The sequence below is a fragment of the Ochotona curzoniae genome, unplaced genomic scaffold (assembly GCF_017591425.1).
Source record: "Ochotona curzoniae isolate NIBS_2020 unplaced genomic scaffold, NIBS_Ocur_1.0 contig_4612, whole genome shotgun sequence".
Classification (NCBI taxonomy): Eukaryota; Metazoa; Chordata; class Mammalia; order Lagomorpha; family Ochotonidae; genus Ochotona; species Ochotona curzoniae.
The window spans coordinates 14,172,809-14,199,678 of record NW_024466343.1 but is presented as its reverse complement, the minus strand read 5'-3'; the positions used below and the strand labels follow the sequence as shown (position 1 = coordinate 14,199,678).

Here is a 26,870-nt window from a genome sequence, read left to right as displayed (position 1 = left end):
ACCTCTTAACTGCTAGGTCATGTAATACCTAGTCCCCGGCCCTCAATATCAACACTGAATGCACAACAAAGCATAAATGAAGTAATTTTTGCCTCATGGTACTTCCTTCTTGGGCACTGACCAGGTGAACCCAGCACTGGGGGCCGCTGAGCCCTGTTTTAGCTTTGCAGAGTAGAGTGAACAAAGCTTTCATGACGTTTGCTTCACCTATTCTTTACCAAAGGTGGATCCGTGGAAGTTTTATATTTCAGCTTTGAAAAACAAGGTATCCAGAACTATTTTGCCCAGAGAGGACAAGTAGCCTCTTACAAGAAACTTGAACATATTTTGCCTACCGTTGACCTAAAATGGTGCCTAGAAAAGGCTCTAGGCCTGATCTACCAGGACACTCTGGAGAAACTTTGGGCTTCCAGCACAGGACTCTTTGGTATGGGCCTGAGAGGGAAGCTGCTCCCACAGGTGGTGGGCGTGGGCTGCAGGACCCCATAGACCACCGGTGAGGACAGCGGGGACTCCACTTGGCTCTGTCAAGAGTGCCCGCGGTCCTTTGTGGGGACCCTGCCCCTCTTGGGTGGGGACACCCCCTGGTAGGAGCGCGCCTGCGGGAGGGGGCCGCGGCCCGGGCCGTGGGGGCGCTCTCCCGTGGGAACGTGCGGACGCGCGGGGCAGGGCCAGGCGAGGCGGGGCCCGGCAGGGGCGCGGCCCCTCCGCCCCTCCCTGATTCCTCCAAACTTTTCTTCAGGCTCCGGGCGCGTCGCAGTGGCTCCTGGAGAGGAGGTGCCCGCCGGCCGGCCGCCCGTGCGCCGCGTCCTCCGCTGCTCTCTGCTCCGGGCCGGCACCTGACCGGCGCCCGGTCGCTCAGTCGCGCTCGGCCCGGAGGGCATGCGGCAGCCGCAGGGCCCCCCGCTCCGAGGCTCGGCGGCGCGGGCAGGCGTGAGCGGTGAGTGTCGGGCGCGGGGAGGATTCGGGAGCCGCGGGCAGTCGGGGCGCGCGGAACTTCGCTGGTCCAGGGTCGTGACTTTTCGGGGAGTACGGTAGGGTTGCCCTGGTTTTCAGCTTGGGCTTCGAGCCCAGTCGGCCGTCCAGGGTCAGGATTCGGCGGGCGGGAATCGAGCCCGTTCCCACCTTCACTCGTCCGAGCAGTAAGCAGCCGAGAGGCGGGCTGAGGGCCGCGTGCGCCTCGGCCGGGAGCCGGCCGGTGGGCTGGGCGCAGCGGCTCCAGAGCGCGGCCCCACAGGTGCTTCTCTCGGCCAGACTGGGTCTTGCTGTGGTCGTGGCGATTGGGAGAGGGGATTCTCCAGAGACCCCCGGGAGGTGACATGTCTGGGTCTTCCAGTTTCTCGCGGAACGATGGCATGCCCGTGTCGGGAAGGAGGTGAACCAAGCGCAGGCATTTAAAGATGGTCGAAATCGTTAATTACTAACGCAGGAGTCACACCATCGGAACCATGCTGAGGTGACTGAGGAGTCCCCCTCCACCCCCTCAGCGCCGGCGGATAGAAGTGCTTTGTTCATCATAATGTTACTTTATTGCTTTCTCATAGCTAGTTACAGCTACCCGGAATGGCTTAGAATTTTCTCAAGCATGTAGTTTTGAGGAGTGAGTGTGACTCTCAGAAACAATTTGGTCTTATTAAAGTAATCATTGAAACGGCCCTGAAAAGTGTTGGTAGGGTGATTTTTAACTAAATCCTTTTCAGGAAATGTTTCTCCTCCGGTTGTTACTGATCTTTGCAACGTCCCGCAATCCTCCTCCCCCTCCCCCCCAACCTGCTGGAATTCACTTGGGAAGGAAAGGGCTACTCAATCTCTCTGGGTTCCTCCTTGTTTTTGCTTAAGTCCCAGAGAAAGTGACTGTCCCAAGCAGTCCCTTCTGTACAATTCAGCAGGTGTTCCATGCCAGGCCCCATGTTTGATGAACTTCTGCTTGGATCAGTGGCTGTGAACCCTGCTTCCTAATGAGACCTTACATCTGATGGTGTATGGCAGCCAGAGCCTGGTGAATCAAATTTTCCTCTTTCTCAACCAGAAGGGTAACGGTTAGATACATGCAAACCTGGCTCTGTCAGCATCATGCGTGCTAAACAAACCGGGCCATTCCCAGAAGTCCAGCATGCAAACTCTGCTCACAAGAGTTGCGCAGGTGACGTGAGCTTCACTCGTATGGACCTGGTGTCATAGAAGGACATGGACATCCAACCTTCTAGGCTACTCACGGGCTGCTATCACCCACTAATTAATGAAATAAGCCACTTGGGCAAAAGTTTATTATTTATTGCCTTTAGAATTCAAAAGTGTGTAGCTTTAACTTAATTTCAGGTGGCACCCTTTTAAAAAGTCTGGCAGCTTGCATGCAGCAAATACCCAGTCTTTGTCAACTTGGATATAGCTTAGGTATATGGCTGTTTTGTAAGATGATTGCTAGAACAGATCTACATACATTTTCTATGAAGGAAAATGAATGAAAACATTCCAGTATGTGACAGTTTTATGTTCATCAGAACCATGTGAAACCTGACAATTACTTAAATGTCTCTCTTCATTAAAAAAATTTTGTTTAAAAACCCACACACAGGGGTGCATACCCACAGTCCTGTAGCCAGGCAGCCCCAGAGGCACAGAGTGTCAAAGTCACATGTACATACTCTTTAAGGCCAGCAGTTGTCACTTTGGGTTTCCTAGCTTCCTGCAGAGGGGCAGCAATCCCCCTATCTTAAACCCAGCCTCTTATTTCTTTGGGCTGGGGCAATGGGAATCACCCTCACTGAAATGGGAATTACTATAACTCACATTACCCATTAGCCATTCTCCGTGGAGTACACCTTAGTTCAAGTGTTTCCTGACCTGTGATTATACCCATCACGATGCTTCAGTCTGATTGCAGGCTTCTAAAATGGTAGAGGCCAGGCATTATTAATGCAGGGCAAAGGCAAAAACAGGACCCAGCAGTCAGATCACCCTTTGTTCCTGCAGGCCTTTCATAGTGTAGCCTCGGACACATTGTATAACTTTACCCCACTCTGAGCCCTGCTTTCTTCATCTGTAAAAATGGGGATTATAGACACTCCCTAAAAAAGAAAGGGAAAGCTCCTTGCAGAGTCTCTGTTGGGCTTACCTGCTGTTTGCCTTTTCTGCCTCGGGAGAAAGTGTTGAAACATGGCTGTCAGTCAGCAAGACTGTACAGATGGGTCCCAAGCATAAGGCTGCTTACAGACAGTATGCACACTTTTCCTACATGTATTCCCCCTTTCTGATTCTTACCCTAGGCTCCCTCCTTTATTCCTTCTCCATGTATTAAGGCCCCTCCTTTTTGTCCGTGATGCTCCATTGTCTCTGAATTCTGTATGGACATATGGGGGCACAGCCCCTCTGGAACTTATTCAGACTGTGAATGAGAAAAGTGCGGGTGAGCGTGGAGAGCAGTCTACACAGGTACATGGAGTTTGTACTTTTATAAGTGAGGGGCTAGAAGTACTTGGGTTGCTCGGATTTGAGTTCTAATGCTAGCCCCATTTGAAAAAAAAAATGTTTTATTTCAAAGACAGACATGGACAGAGATACAAAAAGACGGATGGAGAGAGGCCTTTTCTCCACTAGTTCACTCCCCAAAGTCTACAACATCCAGTGCTGAATATCAGGATGAAAGTAGGAGCCAGGAACTCCATTCAGGTCTTCCATGCAGGAAGCAGAGACCTAAGCACTTGAACCATCAAATGCTTCTCTGTGAATTTTCACAGGAAGCTGGATGGGAAGCAAAGTATCTGGGACTGGATTCAAGTTCTTTCACATGGTATGTGGCCATCCCAGAAAATGATTTAACTGCAAAGCCAAATTTCCAGCCTCCAATTTTGTTTAGCTTCTGCAACTTGCCGTATATTATTTGCCATCCATGAATTTATTTTTGCATTTATGCAATGCAGATCATTCCTTTTTCACTTCCCTGCCTGGGTTCCCATTAAATCAAATATGTGGGAAAATGTTGTTCCTTTTGAAGGGCCACTTAAACATTGGAATTAGGTGTTTGGATGGGGTGCTGGGGTGAAAGGAGCTTTTTGCAGCATGGCAGCTGCGGGGTGCCTGAGCCAGGCCGGACTACAATGTTGGGATTCAGGCCAAGGTCACTGCTGCCACACAGCGAGTGAATCCTAGGCTTTCCCAGGCCTGAGAGACTTCTTCCCTCAGGGTAAGTACATCATGAGGGTTCTCAGGTTCTGGATTAGACCTTTGGCTCCACCCTGCTGCCACCATCTTGTGGCAAGTAGAATCTGGCAGTGTTTGGCCATGAGGCTGGAGTGAAGGGGGCCCCCCACAGCATGGCTGCTGTGGGGGAGGGACTGAGCAAGGCCGGGCCCCAATGCTTTGGAGTCAGGCCAAAGTCACTGCTACTACACGGTGACCGAGTCCTAAGCTTTGGGCAGCCAGTGCACCTTTTGGTAGCAGCCTCAGGCTGCTGGCCGCCTGGTGGCAAGCTCTAGGGTTTTTAGGGTATATAATTGCTGCCTAGGGACATCCATGGATAAGGCCAGTGTAAGTATAAGAGATGAATCCTTTGTGGCTTCCAGCCATGGGGTCATAGAACTTGCTGGCAAGTGTGGAGACTGAGACCTGGTAGCTTGAGGGGAGAGTTCGTAAGATCTATTTGGGCCAGACTGATTCACCAGCCCACATGGGAATCATGAGATGGGCTATTAGCTTAGAGCATCTCAGACTGCCTCACACCACTCCATACCAAAGCTATGGTTGGGGACCGGTATGGCAGGGCTAGGCAACAATACCTGACTGAATGGTGGAACAGTGAACGTTCTCACTTAGTATGGTCAGGAACTAACTAGCACTTGAGAGAACCAGGTCTGAGGATAGATTCTGTGGGGGAATTATGGGCCCAACTCTGTGGAAATACAAGACCTGCTGGTTAGCTCAAGAGTTGGAGTAGGGATGGGCTGATCTAGGTGTGACTATGGAACCTGCCATCACTCACAAGTAAAGGAACTAACAACAGACTGGGCAGGTCAAGGCAGCAGCATCAGAATGTGCATCCTAAAACAGGATGTGGGGTGGGCCGGGCTGCAACTGGAAGGGGGCAGACTGGGCAGGCCCGAGCAAACCTTAACTCACAAGGAAGATCAGAAATCAAGCTGGAGCACACGTCATGTTGAAAGGCCACTGTTTCTGTAACGACAGGAGGTGGACTAAGTAGGGCTGGCCCATGGACCCACCAGTATGCACAAGATCTGGCAATGGGAGAGATTCTGATGGAGGAGTTTGGGAAACTCCTCTGTTGGGACATAGTCCCTGCAGGTGAGCACAAGAGCCACAAAAGGGAACAGCCCAGAGCAGACCAAGGAAAGGTATTCAGCAGCATACATTTGGCGTAGGCTGAGAGCAGACCAGTCTGAACCTGTTCACATCACCCACTGACAAATCTGAGCACCAGAACTGAGTGTGGGTCAGGCCAGGTTCGGGTGCAACAGATACCAGTACACATTACAGCTGGGACTGGGTGCCTGCTGGGCTGGGCTAATTTGTAACCCTCATCAGCATCAGCTGGAATTGGGCTGGGCCAGGCCAGGCCAGGCTACAACACCCACTGGCAAAAGTAGAGGCGAGGCAGGCCATGCCAGACTGGGCATCAGCACCCAATCACCACACATGAGAACCAGGGAGGGAGGAGGCAAAGCTGGTAAGAGGAATGTGGAGGGCTCCGCTGCTGGACAACCACTCCCACTGGAGAACGTGAATTGAGATGGGGCAGACCAGACCAGGCAGGGCTACAACACCTGTGGGCCTCATGTGAGCTAGATCAGGGAAAAGCCAGGCTGGGCTGTCTGTTCCTACTGGTTCAAGCATAAATCAGAGTGGGTAAGGGTAGAGTTTTTGGGCTTTGCTGATGCTGGCACTGGGGGCTAATTCTGTCAAATCAAGCTGCAGAACCACTTGGAGAATGCATAATCCAGAAGTGGGAGTGACCTAGGAGGGAACTAGTGGGCACCTCCCTCTTGGGTTACCGCTCCCACTGGAGAGCATGAAAACCAGGCCTGGGGCAGGGGTGTCTAGACAGAATGGCACCTGCCAGCATGTGTGTGGGCTGCATAGTAGGGCAGGTTAGGCTGAGCTAGGCTTCAGTGTCCAGTGATATGTGTAAGAGCTAAATGGGATGTGGGACAGACTGAACAAGTTTGCAGTACATACTGGTAATTATGGGAAGCAGGTTAGGGGGCAGGCCTGGTGGGAGTTATGGGGAGTTGCCCTTACTAGGCTGAGGCTCCCACTGGTTTACATGAAGGCCTAGTGTGAAGTGGACAGAATCATGCTTGACTGCAACACCCATTGGTTGTGTGAAAGACAGGACTATAAACAGAAATGACCCTTCATTTGCAGTCACAGCATATGCGTAAACTGATTGGGGTGACAGACTGTGTCAGACCCTGTACTGGCAAACTCATATTAAAAAAAAGGTCTGGGATCAGCCCAGATGAAGTTTCTTTGGGGATCCCTGCAACTGAACTGCTGATTTCAGAACCCCAACCGTAAAGAGACTATGTCAGCTAGTGGATTCTGAAGAGATTTCATCATGCTTGGAATGGCAAGATTGGTAGCAATTCAGAACTGTTGAACTATCAAAATTGCTTGAGCAGGACCCTCGGAGCATGCCCCATGTGAGGGACCTGGGATGGGTGTGAGGCTGGGTGGGGCTTCTCCCTTTCTCTCTCCGCTTGCCCTAGATACAGAAAAAAATAGTATTAATGTGGATGCAATGGTCTTACCCACTTTCTTGTAGCCTTTGACTCTTTGTGCCCTAATCAACTAAGTAAAGATTTTCAAAATAAGAGAATTTAGAAAATACCGGAATAAAAAATTAGAGTTTCTGTAAGTGCGAGGTCCCAGGCAAGTTCAGTGAGCCTCGGCCCTGTGGGCATGTTAGGATCTCCATGTGGGTTTCTTATTGCTAAGTGGCATGGCTGCTGTCCCTTCTTTTTTTTTTTTTAAAGATTTATTTTTATTATTTTTTCATTGGAAAGATGGATATACAGAGAGGAAGATCTTCCGTCCGATCATTCACTCCCCAAGTGAGCGCAACAGTCGATGCTATGCCGATCCAAAGCCAGGAGCCTCTTCCGGGTCTCCCACACAGGTGCAGGGTCCCAAAGCCTTGGGCCGTCCTCGACCGCCCCCCCAGGCCACAAGCAGGGAGCTGGAAGGGAAGCGGGGCTGCCAGGATTAGAACCGGCGCCCATATGGGGTCCCGGGCATGCAAGGCGAGGACCCTAACCACTGCGCCACCACGCCAGGCCCGGCTACTTTCCCTTCTTAACCCTCTCTCTTGTCCTCTGTTCTCATACTTGATTTCAGCAGAAAATTATATTAGAGCTCCTGCTCCTTTCTTGTGGGGAATGTGAGAGAAAGGTTAGCATCAGGACAGAGATTACCTAACACTGCATAGTCATTAATGCAGCTATGGGGCATAGTCCCAAGGAACCTTACTTTCCCACTGGAATTACCTGTACTGTCTGCTCATCAGTTCTTGGTGGACAAAAGCTACTGTCTGCTACTTTCTTTGGATATTGGGAGGAGGGTAGAAGCAGCCACCATCAATCATTAGATTGGGGTGCACCTGTACTGCTCTTACTGCCTGGTGTCTTCTTGCTAACTTGGGTTCCTAAGGTTCAGTCTGCAAAGTGCAAATGGACTCAGGCCTCTCCTACACCTTTGAAACACAATTCATGTAGATGTTTTATCTGGTCAGGAAGTCATGTGTTGTCCTCTGATCTGGTGAGTCAGAAGTGTAGTGTCCTTTGGGAGTAAGGATGTACCTGTTCCCCACCCCATCTCACTACCCTTTGGGACGGTCTCTTCTTTACTCCTCTTCCCTTGCTTTCTGGCCTCTGAAGCCACTGACTGCTAGCCTCAGGCCCTGTGTGCCTGTAGTCAAGAACTGCCCCCAGCCCAATAGGCCGTGATATTGCCCCAGTCCACTGAACCTTGTCTCACCTCTCCAGATGTGAATCATTCATGTCCTCCAGGCTGGATTGGGCTGTGTGTCACTCTGGAGAGTAGCCTGCCTCACCCTTTTCTGAGAACGTCCATCCAGCTCTCTTTTTACTCATCAGCTAGCTAGAATTCAATCTACATTGAGTCATTATTCTTGGAGCTTCTACCATGTAGAAGCTTGGAGGTCAGCCATGTGCAGATTCAGTGGTATTATCAAGGGTGGCTTGGCAAGTGGCAGTACTGAGTCAGAGATCACCTTAGTCCCTCCACAAGTACACTAGTTTGCCCAGAAGCCTTCAAAGTAAATATGCAGTCTAAACAAAAAGAGTGTGCTTTCATAGTAACTGACGCTCTAGGGCAAGCTCCTGGTCTCGCTTTTTAAGCCAGGCTGCCCTCAAACCCATCCTCTGTAGAAATTCTGGAGCTGCCTCAGCCAGACTCGGGCCAGGTAAGTCAAAGGTGGGCAATGGAGTCAGTCAGAGACATTTATTCCCAAAGCAGAGTTGGCAATCCAGAGTTCAGGTTCAGAGACACTAGCGGTAGCTAGTTATTGACGACCAAAGCAAAGGGTTAGAAATAGAATCTTTCCACAGGAACATCCAGGAATCATGTGTGTCCCCTGTCTTGCTTAATTTTTGGTATATCATCTCTTTCATGGGCAAAAACTATCATATGGGTCTGGTAAACAGAAAAGAAGCTTTATTTTTGTTTTCTGTCCCTATGGCGTTAGAAGCAAAATGCTTCCCTGTATTTCTCTCTCCTCTCCTAAAAACACATACACAATTACACATGTACATTTATTTTTTCTATAGACTTTTTGATATGTTTCACATATATATGTGTATATGTGGTATCATTTAAATATAAAGTATTTATATATGTATGTCACATAGGATCACTAGTATTTACTCTGAATCTTTTGTAAACATGTTGCAGATATTATTTTCTATCATGCTTAAACATTTCAGCATTTATAAACCAGGCACGCCAGTGTGGTAGCTCAGCAGCCTGATCCTCTGCCTGAAGTGCCAGCATCTCATATGGGCATCGGTCCAGGTCCCAGCTGCTCCACTTCTGATCTAGCTTCTTGCTTATAGGTTGGAAAATAAGTGGAGGATGAGTCAAGCCCTTGATCCCCTTCACCCATGTGAGAGACCCACAAGAAACTCCTGGCTCTTGGCTTTGTATTGGATTAGCTCCAGATGTGGCAACTGTTTGGGGAATGAACCAGTGGTTGAAAGATCTCTTTCTCCCTCTCTCTATGTGTATGTATATGTGTGTGTCCACCTCTCTGTAAATTTGTCTTTCAAATAAAAGCGAATATTTAAATGGATCTTTTAAAAAAGCAACCAGGGCCTGGAGCCAGCTTTGTGGCAGTTCAAGTTCCGGCTGCTCTTCTTCCTATCTAGGTACCTTCAAATGGCCTGGGAAGAGCAGGGAAGGATGACCTGAGTGCTTGAGTCACTGCTAATCACTTGAAGAGCCAGGTGAAGTTCCTGGCTCCTGTGCTCATCTGGAGAATAAAGCAGAGGATGGAAGATTTTTTACATTCTGTCTTTCATTCTGTCTGTAACTGCCTTTCAAATAAACAAGTAAACCTTAAAGAAAAAGGCCCTTTCTCTCTCTGTATAGCCAGTATGCAATTCACCAAATCAAGACATGGGCACAATACTGTTCAATCCAAGAATCCCATTCGCAGTTTATCAATTGTCCCCCAACTGTCTCTCTGACCTCATTGTCTTGGATTTCTGTTAGATTTAATTGTTGTGTCACTTCTGAAATAGTGTTCTGCCTTGTCCGTTCCTACAGCTTTTTGCGGCATTCAGATGTTAGAGATCTTACATTCTATAGGATGGCTGTCAGCCTCGATCTGTTGAGCGGTTCCTCGGGGACCAAGTGCAGGCACAGGGTGTGTGTTCTTGGAAGGAACAGGACAGAAACTGAACTGTTCTCAGATTCCTACAATAAAAAGTACATGTTGCAACTCATCCCACTACTGGGATGCTGACCTGGATTACCTCATTGTGTTGATATCTGCCAGATCTCCCTACCATAAATTCACCACTTTTTGCTTTGAAAGTTACTGGTGTTGGTGAAGATGTGTTAATAGCCTGTTCCTCATTAAACCTCTACCTACAGACTCAATATTCGTGATGACTTCTCCCTGAATCAGCCACCTCAGTGAAGGTTTCCAGTGCTGGTTCTTTGTTTCCGTTAGTCCTTCTAAATTTATTACTTGGCATTCTACTCCAAGGAAGATCTACCTTTCTCTTTTTGTGTGTAGTCACTTATATATTGGGAAATGTTCAAGGATTTCTTTTGTAGTCAATAAGTTGAAATCTTCTACTTACCATTATTCATTCTGATGCTCAAATTGTCCTCTGTCTGACCAGTGGGGCATCCTGGAGCTGGTTCTCATGTCCTTTCAACACATTCCTGTTACTCAGTGAACACTTTTTTGGATTCTGTGACATGTTCCCTGCTCATCTCATTTTTTCCCTGATTTACTGAGTCCCTTTATGTTCAGAGTATCATTTTTCTTCTTAAAAATTATGTCCATTGAAGGTATACAACATGATATTTTGATTTATATAACTTGATATGCCTATATATAATTATGTAATTTCTGTAATCAAGCAAATTAATATACACCTCACCCAGTCATTTTTTTTGTGTGAGTATTTGTGTGTGTGTAATAAGAATTGCTGGAATCTACTGTCTTGACAAATGAAAATTATGTAATGCAAGATTATTAACTGTAGCCATCATGTTGTACATGGAGGAAGGTAGAGGGATGGGAAGATAGATACTGAAAGTTGCAGGTAATATAAAATGGATAAATCTAGAGATATAATGTACAACATGAGATTGGTATACAGACTTCCAGATACAGAAGTGGATATGCCTCTTGTTACTAAGGTACCATTGCTTCTGACTCTCCCAGAAGATAGAGCTGGCACATGTACATACATGTACATTTATAAATTTATACTTCTATATTGTTTTAGTTCATGCACTGTAAAATCATGGATTCACACTAAATGTGTACAGCTTCATTCCAGTACTGTAGGACATTTCTAATCGTTCCCCTTTATTTTATCTGTACTTCCCTTCTGTGACATTTCGAAACATGACTCATAGTATCTTCAGTATTTTTACTTATTTGCTAAACTCCCAGCTGTGAAGGTCATGCTGCCTCCTCTGTGTCCCCATCCTTTTCCACTGCCTCTTGTCCCTGGCTACTGGGCTTGTTGGTCTGTGCTTTTGTGCAGCTGCATTATTAGCTCCAGTCAGTCCTTCCAGCTCACTGTTGTAGATGGTTTCTAAGCAATAGCTCATAACCGCAAAGAGCCCGTTATAAAACCAATGCATTCTCAATGCTTTGTCCTGGGAAGAGAAGAGAAGGATAAGAAAAAAAGAAGACAGGAATGAAAGGAAAATGAACACAGAATTATATGTTGTTCTCTGAAACAACTTTATCAGTTTACATTCTCACCAATATAATAGAGGAGTATCCACTTTCCCTACATCTTTGTCAATTTAGAGTATTATTCACTTGTTTAAATGCTGTCAATCTGTAATACTTCACTTTTATCTCTCCTACAGTTTGTACCACATTCAATCCTCTATTATCCTTCAGTGTCTCATCTTAAAACTCTACAGCCAAATTTCTCATTACTGGCACTGTTGATGGTTTGGCTTTATTATGAAGGAATGTCCTGGGCACTGTCACATGTGCAGCAGCATCCCCGGCCTCCACCCTGTAGATGCCAGTAGTACCCGTAAGTCTTTTTTTGTTAAGATTTATTTGTTTGGGCCCAGCGTGGTGGCACAGTGGTTAAGGTCCTCGCCTTGCACGCCCGGGATCCCATATGGCTGCCGGTTCTATCCCGGCAGCCCCACTTCCCTTCCAGCTCCCTGCCTGTGGCCCGGGAAAGCAGTCGAGGACGGCCCAAAGCTTTGGGACCCTGCACCCATGTGGGAAACCCGGAAGAGGCTCCTGGCTTTGGATCGGTGGCGCAGTACCGGCCATTGTGCTCACTTGGGGAGTGAATGATCGGATGGAAGATCTTCCTCTCTGTCTCTCCTCTCTGTATATCCATCTTTCCAATAAAAAAATAGTAAAAATAAAGCTTTAAAAAAATATTTATTTGTTTGACAGGCAGAGTTACACAGAGAGAGAGAGACAGAGATCTTCCATGCACTGATTCACAACCCAAATGGCTGCAACCACTGGGATTGGGGTAGGCTGAAACCAGGATCCTGGAAGTCCATTTGAATCTACCACATGGGTGACAGAGACCCCAAAGACTTCAGCCTTCTGCTACCTTGCAAGTTTCATTAGGAGGGTACTGGATCAAAGGGAGCAATCATGACTGGGACCATTGCCCCTATGGGATGTTGGTATTGCTCATGGCAGCTTAACTCACTGTGCAACAGAGTTATTCTGTACCCTTCTCCTCTCCCTCTTTCTCCTACCTCCCAGTCTTGACTGTCACAAACAGTTCTAGGTATTACCAGCTACCACTGAGAAAAATAGGGAATTAGTCCTGCTTGGATACCCACTACTCTAGAGTAAAAGCTTCCTAAGTGCATTTTGAATATTTACACAGGTCTTGTACACTGCTTATCTGACATATCATGTTAACAGGACAAGGATGAGAAGAATTAGTGATTGCGTTGAATCCATCAAACAGCATAAGCAAAGTTTGTCCATTACATGTGTATAACTTGTGTTCGATTTGCAGAAACATTCCTCAGAAAGAAATGGAAAGGAATGGTAGCAATGTTCAAGATCCATGTATTGCTTACAACTGTTCTGAGGGTTTTCACGCTATTTCCTTTTCAAAATATTTATTTATTTTCACATTACTTGAATGACAGAGTGACACTGCATCCAGGTGTCACACACAGATGGCAAGGACAGAAGCATATGAACCATCACCTTCTGCCTCTCAGGACGCTTTAGCCAGAAGCTGAATCAGAAGTAGAGTAGCCAGGAGTCCACTATAAGATGTGGATGTTTCAAAAGGTTGCTTAACCTGTTGAGCCACATGCACAAATCATTGATCCATGAGGGGTTAGCCACAGTGCTTAAGGAGAAGATGTTATGCTATGTTGTTCAATGTACTAGATGTAACATGCATGTTGCTTCTCTTCTTTCTCTGAGATGGGGGAACTGACTGATCATTGCTGTTTTCTATGATGTATTTAGAGTTTTATTCTGACATTCTCATTTGATCACACAAACTTCCCCCACCTCCCATACTTCCTGATCAGAAATCCCAAAAATGGATACAGCTAATAAGCTTTATTGACACTAACCACAATCAGATTGTGTCTATTCTAGAATCCATGGATGTTTACAAAAGGCACTCCTGTCATCAGGGAGAGCACATCTGCAAATATCATTTCTCCTGGGGACAGGGAATTTGCTATGAGCAAGAGGCTCCAATGGTCGGTGTGGTCAAAAGGCCCTGTGCCAGGAGAGAGTAAGGGATGATCAGGGTGACTCAGTCTCCTGGCTGCCTTCTTTGTTGAAGGTTTCATTGGTCATCTCACCACAGGGTCAAGACAGGAAGAGATGTGAGTTCACTTTGAAAGACACTCTGTGGTCTATCACTGAATGTATTTTGATAGACTACTCCTGCTGGTGTGGTCTAGGCGAAGTGTGCTAAGTAAGATAGTTAGAATGTTAAGTATCAGGTTGTCAACCCAGCTGGCTCACCCTTGTTCCCTGATTATATGTTTTTTTGTGGGACTGAAGGCTTTCAAGGACAGTGAAAAACATCAGCTAGTGACCCTGAGCAGGATGCTGATGGAGGAGAGAAGGTCTTGGCTTTGGACTCCAGTGGTCTGCTCCATCTGAGGCAAAAAAAAATTCCTCATTTGGTCTCCCCTCCCCATAATATCTCTTGGGGTCCTTCTCCCCAACTCTTGGGAACAGACACCCTACAGCTCATTGGACCAAAAGTGAAATGCGTGCTTTATGTTACCCGGTAACTCGACAAGTTTGATTTTGTCTTTTATGTCATAGGAAATTGGAGCTCAAAGAAGTTAAGAAACTGGACCCAGACCCCATTGATATTAACTGTAATTAAGTAATACTCTGTGTTGGAGGCTATTATACGCACTGTATTTGAATCTCCCAACAGCCTTCGGAAGAAGGCATCCTAATGATTCTTATATTGTAGATTAAAAAAATTACAGCACAGGGAAATTAAGTTGCTGATGAGCAAAACTTGTGACTCAGGCTGATTAGCTCCAAAGGCATGCCCTTACACATATGAACATTCTGTTTCTGCAGCACCTTTTGTTAAAGTGGCCTTGGCACCCTTTTGAAAGCCCAGTTGGTGGATCTGTTTCTGGCCTTTAAAATTATGTTCTATTGGTTTATATGCCCGTCTCCGTGCCATTGTGTTTCATTACTGTGGTTTTGTGTTTGAAATTAGGAAACATAGGGTCTCTAGCTTTATTCTTTCTCAGGATTGCTTTATTTTTTCAGAGTGCTTTGTTGTTCACTGTGACTTTTAGGGTACTTTTTTCTATTTCTATACAGAGTGATATTGGAATTTTGACAAAGATTAATTGAACCTATCAATTGCTTAGTATAATGTGAGAATATTAACAGAATTAAGTTTTTGATTCATGAATGTGAGCTCTTTAAATATATTTGTACTCTCTTAAGAAATTGCTAGAAAGGGAAGGAGATTTAAAGTCAGGGGGAGACAGGAAGGAAGGAAGACAGGGAGGGAAAGAAATGTTTCATTCACTAGTTTACTCCCCAAATGGGCCACAACAGGCAGGGTTGAGTCAGGCCATAGCCTGGAGCCAGGATTACAACCGGGTGTGCCATGTGAGTGGCAGAGACCCAAGTAATTAGGCTTGTTTTCCCAGGTGATTTAGCAGGGAGTTTGAATGAAAGTGAAGAAACTGGGACTTGTGTTCTGATATGGGATGCCAGTGTTGCAAGTCGAAGTTTAACTCACTGTGCCACAATGTTGGTCTCTTTGTGTTTTTTGAAAATTGTTTGTGTCAGTGTTTTAATTTTGGTCCTGAGCAAAGTGCCAGATGTTGTTGCCTAGGGTTAATGAGTCCCCTACCCTTTTTTCTTTCTTTCTTTTCTGCCCTTCCAGTGATTCATTTTGTTCTCCTCCCTTGGGATGCTGCTTAAATGACACCACTTCTACCATTTCCTTGGATCTTTCCTTCCTTGGAGATCCTCTTGTCACTACAGCAGGAGTTCTCTCTTTTCTCAGATTTTCTCAGGTTTTTCCTCTCTTGCAGCCCCCTCCTGTCACTATGACAGGAGACCTCTCTCTCAAATAAATCTTGCGTCACACACTAAAAAAAATTGGTAAATTGGTATATAAGTATTTTGTTTCTTTGATTAAGTTCATTCTTCAGCTTTTAGAAAAATCTGTTGTAAACATTATTATTATTTTCTTAATTTTTATTCTGGTTGTTCATTGGTCATATATAGAAATGCAACTGATTTTTTTGTAGTCTTTTTTTTTTTTTTGTCCTGCAGCGCTACTAAATTAATTTATTTTTTTAATAGGTTTTCTTGGGGAAGCAGATTGTCCCTGTCTTCTAGGTATAAGGTCATGTCACCTGGTGACAGAGATAATTTTCTTTCTTTGTTTTCTACTTGGATGCCTTTTATTTCTTTTTCTTGCCGCATTACTGTGCCTGGGACTTCAGTGCTGTGTTGATTAGAAGTCGAGGAAAGGCTGTTAGTTTTCACCATCAAGTGTGACCTTAGCTATGAGGGCATGGTCTAACCCCAATCCAAATCCTTTGTCTCCTATCATACTCTGCTGCCCTCTCTCCTTCCTTACTCTTTCCTACTTGTATCTCCATCCTTTGTTTCGAGCACTGTCAGAAACGTACTCACAGAGGCACCAACCCCACGTTCAGGCAAGGCGTTTCTTTCTTGGTAGTTATCATAATGAAGATTTAAGGTGGTGTTGTTATTATTTTTTTGTTGTTGTTGTTAAATTGAGATATTAGAGCATGTAGAGTTCATCTTTCAGGAGGCTGGTTGTTTATTTCACTGAACTTTCTAGAAATGTTGAGTCATTTAACCTTCTTGAGAAGTGTGTTCTAACATTTATCTAATGCTTCCTGTGTACTGTGTTACAAGCATTAGTTTTATTTAATCTTTTCAGCAACTGTCTACAGTTGTTGTAGCCATTATGCTATTTTTAAGGAAGAAGGCAGAAGTGCTGGTCAGGTCAGCCATGCACTGGATTAGAGCTGCTACTGAAGGTTACAAGCCGACCTATGGCCTCCAACCCCCATTCCTGTGCCCTCCCATCCTACCCCTCCTGTGTGTAACAGTGCTTCGTGTTTGCCCTGAGGGTGTGGGCTGTCCCAGAACTCCACACCTCTGTCTTTCCCTTCTCTAATCTCTGTCTTAAATATCCGTGCTAAAATGTGCTTTGCTTTCTCTCTTCTGACTGAGCAACATCCACAGGAAAACCACAATAACAGCTCCCATTTAGAAGTGCTGAAGACCTGTAGTTGTCACAGGTGCCTTGAGCTGACAAAGCCCTGCTGGGCTGGAATTCTTCAGATGTGGCTGTTCTCGGGGTGGAGTAAGTTCTGTGGCTGATCCCTACTTTTGCTCTCTCAAAGAAGCCTCGCAGAGGCCCCGATTCTTACTGTGCCCTGGAAGTCCTTCCTTGTTTTTGGTCCACTGTTGGCATCTCAGGAGTGGATGTTGGACTGTATTTGAAAAGGAATGGGCATTTTTCGGCCAAGCTGTGGCTTCCCTGGTGATACAAGTTCTAAACAACTTCATAGGTTTTTTTTTTTCTCGGATTCCAGTCAGTTCTACATGCCAGGGACCACGGCCAGGGCCTGTTGTGGATTATGTTCCCGAGCAAGCCTTGCTTGCTAGCCTCTGCACCTGTATCATCTCTCTTCCTGTTTACAATTGTGTGGCATATCCTTTGAGGTCCTCTGAAACTTGGCCATGGCTGGGAAGACACAGTTGTATTCTGACCTTTACTGCAGGCCTGCCTTTTGCTCAATGATCGCGTGTTGTTGAAAGTCTTTGGGAGGAGCTGAATATGAAAATAGCAGTTTCTACTCTTTGTGGCTCGGGGGCTGGAGTGGTGGTAGAGGAATAGCAAAGGGGAGAGAGAACAGCAACAGTTAACTTTTCTGGTCCTTCAAGGTTCCCAGTTTCCAGACATTGTCTATTGCTGTTCACTTTTTTTTTTCTTTTATAAGTTCAGCGTTTTTGCATGAGCTTATGTCTTGCTTATACTACCTTGCTAAAAGCCTCAAGAACTAGCTCAACACATGCTTATGTTTATGTTCTTTACCATTCCCTCATATAGAAGAATGAGTTCTCCATGCAAAGACTTGAAGGAGTCAGCTTATTTATCTTTTATGTTAGCAGTCCCAACTTTGGAGGGCTTCCCTTCGTCTTGTCCACCTGCTGAGGTAGTGCTCCTCACTCTCTTTTGGCCAGATGCTGGTTTTCTTTACTTCTAATAGAGAAATTATGTCTTGTTTGTGTCAAAGACAAAATTCTGTTTATATTCTGTTCAGAGGCAAACTCTTTTGCACCTCACAGTAATTTCAAGTTTCCAGAAACATTTCTAAGTGTTTATTTGCAGCTTCTGAACTTTTTCCCTCATTGATGGAAGCTAGAGCAAAACTACTTTGATATTTGTTTCCTTGGGCTTTACTGTAATCCAAATGTTCAGAGTGGAGTCACTGACGTGTTTGTACCACAACTTGCAGGAAGGGGAGCGAGAATGGAAGGTGCATACTTGATGTCTGAAACGCCCCTGGTCATGGCACATTTCATTTGTGAGCATTTTCCTTGGCCAGTACCTAGTCATGGAGCCACCCTACCTGAAAGGAAGCTGCCAAGTGAGGTATCCGACTACAAGTATGTTATACTATAAGAAAGGGAAAGGTTGATCTACCAGTCTGTTTTGTAGAGTATAAAGTTAAATAAGAATAAAAATAAATAACTCTAAAAGAAGTCAGAAGGTATAATTATACGCAGATACGTTAAGAGTTATGAGTTCAGTGTCATCCCAAGCAAAATAGGACTTCTTAGAATTGGAGACTAGGATCTGGTTCTACAATGAAACCTAAAGTTTGGAGGCTAGTGTTGTGGTGAGATTAGTAATAGGCCATCCAAGGGAGAAGAGGATGAAAATCACTGTTAGGAGAATGTCCAGAAATCAAATTCCTGATGTTGGCACTAAGTTAAAGTCCATAGGCTATTTGTTCCCAGGCTACTTAGCCAGGCTCAAACATAAAGTCAGGGAAGACTGTAATAGGATACACAGGAGTATCAGGGAAGCAGCTCCGAGTGTCTACCCTGAATCCAAACAAAATGCTGGAGAGAAGGAGAACAGAAAATCCTAGCAGAGGATATTGACGTAGCTGTTGAAACACTGGCTTTGATGCCCGCATCTAGTATCAGAATACCTGCGTTTGATTTCTGGCTCTACTCCCAGTTCTAGACTCCTGTTAATGTGAATCCAGAGGATGCCTCAAGTAGTGGTTTCCTTGTGATCCCTGCAGGGGGCGTGGATGGACTCTGAAGCTCCTGGTCTTGACCTGGATCAGTCCTACCTGTTTTGGGAAATTGGGGAGTGAAACTGCATGAAAAGACTTGTTCTCTCTCCTTTCCTCCATGCTTTGCTCCCCCCATCTCTCTGCCTCTCAATTCAATCAAGAAAGTAATTGATTTCTCAATCCAATAAATTAATTTAAAATGTTATCATTATCAAAGCCCATAGATTGTACCAGAGTAAGCTAGATATAGGTTTTCTGATTTCAACACATCCTCCCAATTGTCCAACAACTGGTAACGCCTGCAGTCCCCATCAAGTTTGCCCTTGAAGTTAAAACCCTCTCATTTAATGCTCCAGCTTTATTCCTTTGTCTCCAGCAGCTGGGATAAGGGAAGATGAGAGGTCTAAAGAGCCTCCATGCTTTTCTCATGGCAGCTTACTTCTTGTTTATCATCAAGGCACTTGGGCTTCTGACAGGAGAGTGGGAGCCTTGCATGAAGCAGGGAGTGTGAGAGGTGTCTGGGATTGAGGTCATTGTTGAGGACTTAGCCACAAGAGACAATAACTTAAGCAATGGTGAGCTTGGTAGAATAGAGCTAAAAGGGAAAGGAGGGCATGAAGGGAATCTATCCATGTCAAGGCTGTGGAGGAACAAGGACAGGAACTCTGAGGACTGTGGGAGGAGAACTGGAAGGTGCAGTCACAAAGACTGAGGGAGGAAGTTTCAGGAAGGGAATAACCACTGTCAGCTCCCACAAAGTAGTGGAAAGTGGGTACCGGAGACAAGAAACTTGGGAGTATGTGATAAAACTGAGCATATTTAAAAACGTTGTGCCTGTTGCAAGCTAGATTCTGCTTGTTCTTTGAAGAACATCCTAGCAGAAACTATGTTAAACCAAATATGTACGTAAAAAAGCATGCTGAATGTCATAGGAAAAGCACCAACTATTTATGAAATATCTTTTTAAAAGAATGACCTATAGTTTATTCCCACTCCTTTATCAGCCAACTATCACACAACATATAATGTAATCAGGTTTCTGTCCTTTTCTTCCAACAAACCAGCTAAATCTAACACATTGAATAAACCACTCACTGCACTTCTACTCCATGCCACTGTACAGGGCATTGGATTCAGAAACATGAGTAGGAAATTGTTCTCGCCCTTAAGCAGCTTATTCTTTGGTGGCAAAGGATGACACACAGGAAGCTCAGACAGGGCTCTGTCAGGCTGCCCCTCCCCAAGTGTCTGAGTCAGTCTTATAGGTGAAATGCCGCTTTAGGAGAATCCATGTATAGGTGTATGAAAGTTCCAGTTGTATGGATTACAAAATCTCTGGCTAATCTGCTGTTACGTGCTTTCCGCAGTATGCATGACTGAGAATACAGATAGATTAAGAAGCAGTCTTAGATTATGTGGAAGAACAGTTTTGTGAATTAGTCTCCAGTATGCTGGAATCCAGTGTAGTCATTCCTGTTTTGTCTAACCCACGAGTAAATTTCTCATGTATCGAATCACTAGGTACAGATAACTTTTCTAAGGTTTTGGTGTGCATGAGGGGACTTTTAGGGCATCCAGAGAATTGTGATATTTGTGCCATTGAGAATATGATTTATTTCCTTTCCCCCGCTCTTAGTGCTGTGGTATTTATTATAGCTCATTCTGAAAGACTTACACATATTTTAACTTTTGTAATAAAGTTGCTATTATATTACAACTATTTTAAAACTCATGATACAGTCAAGGTAGTGATGGGGTGAGGGGACTATTAATATAGTGAGGGGAGAATTAATGCAAGCAATGTCTCCCTGATGGCAACAACAAGGAGCAGTTAACACTATTCAACCAGAAAGTTCAGGAAAGAGAGGAGTGAGGCTACTTGCCAGAAGTGTCTAGCCTAGCCAACCCACAGCATCCTGGAAGAAAGGGACTGGGGCTAGGAATATCCCAACCAGCTCCCCATCTGTTCTTGTTGCCTCTTAATGGCAGATGTTGGAAAGCAAGGGAGCTTGCTGATGCTGTCCACAAGGGCCATTCCAACAAAGATGCTGAGCAAATGGAGAAGGGTAGGGTGGGATGCCAGAGTAGCAACTGATGGACTCAGAAGATGCCACTGGTTCAGATGCCTTTTATATGGTTAGTTGCCACTGCCAGGCAAACATGGAGCTGGGGAGGGAAGCAAACAAGTTGGGAAGAGGTGAAGAGTTCTACTTCTTGATCAAAATGAAGAATTCTTGCAGGAGGCTCCCTCAGATTATGTGTTAAGCACAGCAGTGCTCTCCATTAGAGTCATTGATTCCTTGTTTTGAGTTTGCTTTGAAAACAATATTTTGTTTTCCATGTATATTTTGAGAACTCAGTCTGGCTCCAACTCAGGAAGATGTGATCTCCAGAAGGAAGAAGTTGTCACTGCAGGTCACAAACAGTGTACAGCAAGACTGTCCTTCTCAGAACTGGAAGTGGGGATGTGTCATGGGGTGCAGTGAGCAAGGCAGGCAGTACCATGGCTAGATCAAGAGGGACACTTTGGAGCCCCATTATGTAGATTGTGAACTCTACCATGTAAAGACATAGAACTTTCTTCTCATGGAAGGTCACCTTATATAAGCAAGCCATTTGAAATTGCTCAGAATCTGCCTTTGCAGATAACCGAGTATCCTTCAGCTATGAATGTCCACATGTCACATTTTGGCATTTGACTTATTTAGACAGTGAAGGTGCTGAAGTGGGATTGCACAATGGCCTACAGATTATTTGCTATTTTATAGAGACACAGAATTATATATAAAGAATGTTAATTTTGGCCCCAGCATGGTAGTCTAGTGGCTAAAGTCCTTGCCTTGTATGCGCCAGGATCCCATATGAGCTTCAGTTCATGTCTTGGCTGCTCCACTTCCCTTCCAGCTTCCTGCTTGTGGCCTGGGAATGCAGTCGAGGATGGCCCAAAGCTTGGGACCCTGCATCTGTGTGAGAGACGCAGAAGCTCCTGATTCCTGGCTTGGAATTGGCTCATCTCTGGTAGTTGAAGCCACTTAGGGAGTGAACCAGTGGAAAAAGGATCTTTTCTCTGCCTCTCCTTTTTGTAAATCTGACTTTGAATTAAAAATAATACATAAATACATTTTAAAAAGAGTATTGATTTTATGCATTTTGATGAGCACCTTTACTTTTGTGAGGGTTAAGGGACAAAATGTGTGCCATCTTTGTAACTTGATGAGTTTTAAAAGGTAAAACTTTTTAATAAATAAAGCAAACAATTTAAGAGATTGTGTTTGAGTAAACTAAGCTTAGGAATCTGCCCATCACATAAAATTCATGTGTCACCAATTAACTTTAGCTTTATGTGTTTTCATGTGTTTCTTCCTGTTTAATCAAGAGGCTTAAGACAGTCTTTGACTATGAAGAACATCTGGGGAACAATACCTTTGATTATAGTTGTTTATTAAACATGTCCTAGGATAAGAGCTGTGTGTACACTACAGACTTCTGTATCCACCCCCTTGCTGTGGAGAGAAGGCAGTAGGTGAGCTAGCTGACACGCTACAAGCTTTTCCCCCTGCCCGAAAGACTCATAAGCTTGCTCTGACACAGTGACCTGCTTATTCTGGTAAACTCAGGCTGCATTTTCCCTTGCATACCATCATATTTGAGCTAAAGATGACTTCGAACATTTAGGATTCTTGCTTGCGGCAGATATTTTCCCATGTACACTCCATCTTTGCTGGCTTCTCCTCTAGGCTGCTGCCTCCTGACTGGAGGAGCTAGTTCAGAATGATTTTAGGTGTATGAGCCTGAGATTTGTTCCTAAGAAACAGAGCAGTCATGGAGTGGGTGTTTGGCCTAGTGGTTAAAACATGACAGGAATGCTTGGGTTCCATTCCTTGCTCAGCTGCTGGCTGTAGCTTTCTGTCATTGCAGACCCTAAGAGACAGCACTGACGCCCCAGTTACTTAGGAGGCTTGGGTTGACTACCTTGACTGCAGCCCAGGCCCAGCCTTAGTGCTTGTAAGTACTAGGGGCAGATCCAGGAAATGGGAACTCTCTCTAGCTCTGTCTTCACCTCTGTCCCTCTGCCTATCAGATGAATAAATAACATATGAATAAATAATTAATTTTAAACAGGAAGCTAGTAACAAAATTTTAAAAACATTCAAGGTTTAATTTTCTCAAGAGAAACAATACAGTAAGATAAGGAAACATATTTGTAGCAGCCCTGCCCTTAATAAGCACCCCTAAAGTAAACATATTAACTTTATCCAAGAATATCAGACTTTTAATACTCTATACAACATCCATTTAAAAATTTAAGCACATCTACTCAAGCACAAATTGCCACTCCCCTGTTTAATTTATCATAGCAAGGGTAAAGTAACTGCTTATGAATCACCAGGGCTTTATTTTGAAATTATTGTAGTGTAGTAATCTGTAACTTCCTCCTCCTTTTTTTTTACAGAATGCTTTTCATATTGATTTATGGAAAAGTTTTCTATTTATAGAAAAGTTGAGCAGCCAGAATAGATTATATTCCCCCTCATACAATATCTGCTCTTAATTCTGACATTAATGTGTTATATTTGTTACAATGAAGTTTTCTTTTTTTAAAGATTTAGTTTATTTATTTATCTATTTATTGGAAAGGCAGACTTAGAAAAGGAGAGACAGAGAGAAAGATTTACTATCCACTAGTTCATTACTCAAATGGCTGTAATAGTCAGAGCTGAGCCGATCCAAATCTAGAAGCCAGGAGCTTCTTCTGGTCTTCCAAGTGCATACACTGTCTTAAGGTTTTGGATTGTCCTCGACTGCTTTCCTGGGTCACAAGCAGAGAGTTGAATGGGAAGAGGAGCCAGGCCATGAACTGGCACTCATATGGAATCCTGCTGCATGCAAGGCAAGGACTTAAGCCACTAGGATATCTTGCCAGGCCCTGAAGTCCAAACTTTATATAGATTTCTCTCTTTGTTACTCAATGTCTTTGCTGTTCCAACCAGGATACACATCATGTTCAGTTGTTAGGTCACCTGAGGCACCTCTTGGCCATGGTAGTTTATCAAATTTTCCTTTTTTTGATTACCTTGACAGTTTTGAGGAGTGCCGGTGATGAATGTTGTAGAAGTTCCACCATTTGGGCTTTTTTTTTTTTCTTTTATAGTCATGATTAGGTTCTCAGGAGGAAGCTCACAGAGGAACTTAACACATCATATCAAGATTAGAAATGAGCAATCTGACTTACCTTTTTCGATGCTGGGCACCACTATTCACCTGAACCACAGTTTGTCATTTCTCCACCAAAATGTCACTTTTCTCCTTTCCTCTGCACAGCTGTATTGTACTCTTTGTAAGGAAGTCACCACTCCCCTTCACACATGAGTCAACAGAGTTGTCTTGCCTCTCCTTTGGAATGCAAGAGCTGTATAATTGATTTGAAATTCCTGCCTGAGATAGATATTTCTGTTTTTGCCATCTGTTATTTTGACTTAATCATTTGCTTATTTCAGTATAAACTATGGATATATGTTTTATATTTTGGACTGCAATTGATACCACTTTATTTATTTTGTTACTCTTATTGCTATATCGTTGGCTTCCTCCACCCCTACTCTCTGCATCTTTTTTTAAAAAATTCATTTAATTGTGTTGGAAGGTGGAGTAGCAGAAAGAGGGAGAAGGACAGAGATCTTTGATCCACTAGTTTGCTCTGCAGATGGTTATAAGCAGCTGGAGCTGGGCCAGGCTGAACTCCATCCAGGGTTCCTATAAGTCTGACAGGGGAGCATATGCTTGGGCCATCATGCCCTGTCTTCCCCACTGCATTAACAGGGAGCTAATTTGAAGCAGAGCAGGTGGAGCTGAAACCCACATTAGATATGGGATGCTGGTGTCTCAAGCATCAGTTTAACTTGGTATTACCCCATAGCACCAGCCTCCCTCCTTTTGGGGTTAGTTTGGAATACCTGTATTCTCTGTGGAGAGGTCGTTATTGTGGGATTGCCCTTCAGACCACCCTGACTGTCTGCTGTCTTCAACCACTTTCCAAGGATAGCAGACGCCAATCATCACACCTCCTGATCCACAGGGCTTGGAGCCAAGTCTCTCCAGGAAAATGAAAGAGTTGTGAAGTGAAAATTAGAGAGTGTGCAGCAGAAGGAGAAAGTAATAATTGTTGGTTTGCATAGGGTAGGGGATATGCGGGTGTGGGTGCCAAGAAATGTTTCGTTTTGTTCCACATTTAACAAACATTTACCGAGTACCTACTGTATGCTAGGCATTGTCCCTAGGAGTGGGTTATAATAACACATAGTGTCTGCCTTATTAAGCAAGGCTTCTAGTTATGGAGAGAGGCCTTATCACCAAGTAGGTGGTACCAGGTGTGGCAACTATGATCGAGAAAAAAATAGAGCGGGGTAAATGACTTACATGCAATACAGTTTTAAAGAGTGTGATGCTATTGTTACAACATAGGTGAAAACAGTGAGAAACAGTGGGTAAGAGAGGATGGAAGGGGAAATGCCTGAGCCTAAGGAAATGTATTGTGAAAAATAAAGTATTAGGGCCTGGCACGGTAGCCTAAAGGCTAAAGTTCTTGCCTTGCATCGCCAGGATCCAATGTGGGTGCAGGTTCTAATCCCAGCAGCCATACTTTCCATCCAGCTTCCTACCTGTGACCTGGGAAAGCAATGGAGGATGTCTTAAAGCCTTAGAACCCTGTTTCTGTATGGGAGACCTGAAAGAGGCTCTGGGCTCCTGGCTTCTGATTGGCACAGCTACAGCCGTTGTGGCCACTTGGGCAGTGAATCAATGGACAGAGGATCTTCCTCTCTGTCTCTCCACCCTTCTGTGTATCTGACTTTCCAATAAAAATAAAATAAATCTTAAAAATAAAAAAAGGTTTAATAAGGCCTGGCACGGCAGCCTCGTGGCTAAAGTCCTCGCCTTGCAAGTGCTAGGATCCGATATGGGTGCCAGTTCTAATCTTGATGATCCTACTTCCCATCCAGCTCCCTGCTTGTGGCCTGGAAAAGCAGTTGAGGACAATCCAAAACCTTGGGACCCTGTACCCATAAGGGACCCAGAAGAGGCCTCGGGTGCCTAGCTTTGGATCGGTGCAACTCCGGCCACTGTGGCTGCTGCCAGAGGATCTTCCTCTGTCTCTTCTCCTCTCTGTATATCTAACTTTCTATTAAAAAAGGTTTAATAAAATAAAGCAAAAGAAGCTAAAAATTATGCAAGCCATGTAGAGGCTCAAGAACATGCTCCCGAATGAACAGTAGGTAGAAAGAAAAACGGGGTATGGGGAAGGAATCTCCAAGAATTGACAGTGGAGCAGGAATAGGGTAAAGAACTAAGCACTGTGGGTATCTGGGCTGAGGGTGCTGGGCAGAAGGGACAATGCAAAGGCCTTCACACTAGTAGCTAAAAGGATCCATGGGACTTGTATGAACTTAAATATCCCATTAAATATCCCATGCTAATTTGCCATTAACATGAAAGACAAAAAGGAATTCAACAAACAAATGTGATTGCCTATGTTGGGTTGGCCGCAGCAGGTGCCCAATAATCTAATGTTCAGTTCCCGTGTGGATGGGGTTTCCAGAACAGAGTAGACTGAGCCACATGTATGGACTGAAGGAAGAGAAAATACACGCAGTGTCAACTGCCCCTGTCTTCCATGTATCCTGTTGGGAGGAAGAGGAGCAGAGTGTGAAAGCCAGTGAAAAAAGGCAGCCCAGCAACTTGTCTCGCAAGACAGAGCCAGAAATAAAAGCTGCTGGAGTGGTTTTCAAATGTCTTAATTTTCATAATTGTTTCCACATTCCAAGCTGGCTGGACATTTTTTAGGGAAGCAAGTTTGGGAGAGTCTAAATGAAAGCTTTGCTCATGAAGTTTTCATTTAGAGTCCACATATAGACTTTGTAAACCATCATTTTATGAAGTCTTAAATTACTGAAGTTTGAGGCTGTGGTAATCACTCCAAAGTTTAGCATCTTTTGTTTCTGGGTCAGAACTATCAAATCCTCTAAATCTTTAGTATAAAAACAAATGAAAAACGGTTACAGATTTGGTAGTAGTTAAGATTAACAATTTTGCTCCTGAAAATTGCCTTATCTGCACTTCCTAGGGCAAGTCAAAAAGAAAAGCAAACGAAACCAAAGGCAAAATGTCTTTTTAAGCTGAAAGGCAGTCTTTCAGTGTATTTTGATCAGATCATCCATTTTGGTAATTCTATAGTTCCTGTAAATGTAACCATAATTCTTGGTTTTCCTGGGTGTTTCATTTGGCCATGAAGAAAAAGCATAATGTTAAAGTTAAGCAGGAGGCTATAGATTCTG

At 44.5% G+C, this 26,870-nt stretch overlaps 1 protein-coding gene across 1 annotated transcript in view; it reads left to right on the top strand.

Moving 5' to 3' along the window:
* The first annotated feature begins 741 nt into the window (after nucleotides 1-741).
* The window catches only part of LPAR3 (lysophosphatidic acid receptor 3), a 77,674-nt gene continuing 51,545 nt past the window's right edge, over nucleotides 742-26,870 (top strand). Inside the window, exon 1 of the mRNA XM_040987235.1 lies at nucleotides 742-940. The gene's annotated coding sequence lies outside the window, so the exon portion shown is untranslated. The remainder of the gene's footprint in view (nucleotides 941-26,870) is intronic.